Source organism: Lepidothrix coronata, unplaced genomic scaffold (assembly GCF_001604755.1).
Source record: "Lepidothrix coronata isolate B3197 unplaced genomic scaffold, Lepidothrix_coronata-1.0 Scaffold5, whole genome shotgun sequence".
In the NCBI taxonomy this organism is placed as follows: domain Eukaryota; kingdom Metazoa; phylum Chordata; class Aves; order Passeriformes; family Pipridae; genus Lepidothrix; species Lepidothrix coronata.
This window is the reverse complement of record NW_016690185.1, coordinates 8,659,671-8,663,869: the sequence shown is the minus strand read 5'-3', so window position 1 is coordinate 8,663,869 and position 4,199 is coordinate 8,659,671.

Genomic DNA, 4,199 nt, shown 5'->3' with positions numbered 1-4,199 from the left:
AAAGGAGGATTCAGTTTCCCAAGGCTGTAGTACTTGAGATTTCATGAAAATTACTTTTACTAAAAATAATTAATATTATTAGGATGAGTAATTAACATTCATTCTTCTGGGTTTATGCTGATGGCCTCTGAGGAAATTTGAAGACCTATTTTCCTATGTATAGCATTAAGTAATTGGCAGCATGGTACTGGGTCATTGGGTGTAGAACTTATTCTTGGGTGGAGGATTCTTTTTTACCTTGCTATTAAGTGTTTTTTCAACATATTTAAAATTTTCATTTTATGTCTGTCCAACCATTGCAAATATATTCTAAGTATTTTATAGAACGTCCTTAAACAAATGTTTATATTTATTTTGAAAATGAAATAAAAGCTGATATTCTAATGTTTGCCCCTCAACACCTGTCATACTCTGTACACTCCACATTTAATATATTGTCTTACATTCTCCAGAATATGTCTTATGTATACTACTTACTCTCTGGACATGATCCTGCTTTCAAAAATTGTAAATTGGTTTTGCCGGCTTGACAGTTTTCACCAAAAAGTCCCTGTAACCTTCTGTGACAAAAGCTTGTGGCAATGGTACAGAAGTCATGGCAACAGTTTTCTTTGGCTTCTCAGCAGGAACAGAAGTCTTAGATCTTCTGCTTCATCTGCAGTTCTGAATTTATGTGGGATGCATGGACACAACTTATTTGGTGGTTGTATAACTCACCTAGAAAAATGCTTCTAGCATCTGAATTGTGGTCCACCGAAGAAGGTAACCTTGGTGGTACTTGGTTTTAATAGTTATGCAGTATGATTCTGCAGCTAGAAGGAAAATACAGTTATCTCCTTGGGCTTCTGTCCATCCTGTGAGGTGAAAGAATCACGTATGTTCTGCAGAGAGTGTAGGTTAGAAAAGGCATGCGCTAGAATAATTTCTTATGAACATCCAAATTAAATCAGGAAGAATGACTGTGTGCCTAGTTTAATTGTTGCAGTATTTATTTTGAAAAGAAGCCTGTGCCATTATTTTTATCTAGCACTATGGAAACAACCTTCAAAACATAATTGTGTATCTTACACACTGCCTAAACAGATCAAACCTTTTGCACCATTTATGCGCTTACTGTCGACATCTGGGCTAAGGAAAGAAAATGCTTTTCTAGAATTTATGGATCTTTCCAAACAAATCTTATCAATGTCTCAAGTTATAGTTTGAAGGACACCGAGAACCTTGATGCATCCTTCTTAATTGCTTCTCTTGTTTTGGAATGATATATTCTACATACTTCAAACTCCTCCTTTACACCTGCAATACTGACATTGCTAATTTTTTAGTATCTTTTTCTTTTTTTCCTATTACATCTTTTCTTACTAAAAGTGCCATAAAACTCTGTGTTTAGCTTACAGGTTTGTAGACGCTCATGACCATTTTTGTATTCCCAATCTTGCTGAATCCAGTTTCTCACTGAGCACTAGACCAACCAGCAACTTAAGCTAGTGGAAATTACTTCCTTCTCCTCATCCAAATCTTTTATTCTTCCTAGGCTTTCTTACCACATTATTGTCCCTTGTGTCACGTGGGTTCATAACCCAGGAATCACTTTCGTCTTCAGCAAATGCAAAGAACCACTTGAGTGAAGAAGGAAATTTAAACATAAAACTTTTCATAGAGCAGCAGTATATATTTTTAAGTTCTTGAAGTTAAAACTGAGAGACTGAGCTGAGAATCTCATGACTATGGATTGCTTCCCCAGGTGAGCTTAGTCACTCTAAGTTCCAGAACTCCACCTGAATCAAGCTACACTCCATGTATCCCACAATCACTGATTTTCTCCTTAACAACAGACAACTCCCAAAAAATTTATCAACATTAATCTGGAATTAAATCCCTCAATGCACAGCCTGGGTGTGATGCAGTCATTTTGAGGAAGCTGAAGTTATTTACTACAGCAGCAGCAGTACAGGCAAGAGACTGTTCCAAACTACATCAGCATTTTTAGACTCTCACAAAGGAAGAATCCTTCATTACTGCATTATTTTTATTAGTATTCCTTTGAATTTATTTTTATGATATTAGTTGGCCACAGGATTACCTGACAACAACACCGTGAGAATAAATTCTGCTGAAGGGCAAATATATTTTATAGCTATTATTGCTTTAATTAACTATGCACAATGACACACAAACAGAATGTTTTGTAAAATAAAGACTTAGCAGCTATGTTTTCAAAAATATTGTGAGTCATTCTCTGATGTGCAAATTGCTATCTTTTTCTTCTTAGCTTCAGGCCTGAAAAGCAGTTGAACATTTGTTAAAACAATTGTCTACCCTTATCACTGGATTATCAAATTATGCTTTTATAATTTTGTACTAGAGGGTTTTTTACAATGTTAATAATTTAAAAAGATTTCAGAAAATAACCAATTTAAGTAATTAACTTGATCAGACAGTGGGAATACATAGAGATATTCAAATTAGCTATTTTTTAATTATGATGCTTTACTTCTTACAGCCAAATTTGAGAATGTTTTTGAAGACTTCCTTAAGTTTGTCTCCATAATTCAACAAAACCCACTGTTATCAGCAGAGACTCCCATTGCGTGTTTTGTGACTCTGTGGAGACTTATCACTTCTGCAGGGAGCTGCTGTAACAAGTGGAGCTGCTTTCACCAGCTGAGCAAGGATGGGAAGTATGTCTTGAGGTGAGGGCACTGGAGTGGAGACCAGGGAATCCCCTTGCTAATCTCAGCTCTGTGACTGACCAGTTGTGTGACCTTGGATGAGATACTCCTATATCTCTGTTTCCTCTTTTACTATTTACCTGTCTCAATTATTTAGACTGTAAGTCGTGTGTGACAAGAAGTGCTTGCAGCTGTGGCACTGTGTGGCCCAGTGAATCTCTCGGTCTTGGCTGATACTTGAGGTACTGCCATATCACAGACAAAACACAGTCATTTCCACATACAGAGTGCCATGTGAAATTAACTCATTAATAGCACATTTTGTAGTTAAAAGTAAGATTACATATGTTCAGATACTTCTCCCTATTTTTACTTCGTTTGACTGGGGAACACCACATTCACAAGAATTTTTCTGCTGGGCTGTAGTCATTACTGAATAGCCCTGTGTGTGATATGAGGGTTTTACTTTCATGAGCTAACACCAGGAACTTAACCCACCTTCAACCTTATGCTCTCTTTGTGTAAGAAGGCAGGAATCTAAACATTTTCCCTTGCTCAGATCATGTGTCTGGATTTCCAGTGGGATTTTACCTAGTCTACCAAAACAAATATTTAGTAGGACATGCATGACAATTATACCAAGGAAAGAAAAGCCAGAATAAAACCAAATTCACTAGCAAGAGTGAAATGCTGTAATTCCCTTCCACAACATTTTTTTATTAGTGCCACAAGAAATACTGTTTGCTTACACCCAGTAAGTCCTTCCACAGAGTAAGATGATGCTGGTTTCTTACCATCGCAGGTCAAAATACAGGTTCATTTCATGGCTTTGACCCTAATTTGCAAGTCCCTGTGTTTACCAGCCTGTAAATCTAGCTTCACTATAGAGGTGCCATGCTCAGAAAAATCTTTTCAGTTGGATGGAAAAAACAGAGGCTGAATTATGATTCTGCAAAATTAAAGTAGTGATATATTGATTATTCTATGCATTGAATTGATTATTCTATAGATAGCTTGACTGCAGTGGGGATTGAGAAGCATCAAAAATGGAAACAGGCAAGACAGCAAATTGCCTTAACAAAACTTAATGCTTTACTTGCTGCTATACACATCCAATATGTGACACAACACGGTGTCAGGTGCCACGACTTTTCTGAAGGGCTACTAAGACACAGCAATTAACAGACATTCAGTTATGATTTCCTGAATTATTTCCTTGAAAGGTAATTTCAATGTTTTTGCTATGGACTGTTTGTGTGGAGCATTCTTTGCTCCCCCACATTTAAGCTAAAGGCTGATTCTTAAAGGCTTGATTGCATACGTTGAAAAAATGTTTTTGGGAAATGGTATGTATTTTGCCTTAGGAATTCCTGTATACAGCTTAAAACAGCCATCCTCTTGTACATATACCAGTAATAAATCTACACATGACATCAAGTGCCTTTTTGCATGTAGTACTCAGCAACCTTGACAAACTGTTCCTAAAAGTCTTCTATCTTATCTAACATGTCGTGTTTTAAAACAGGC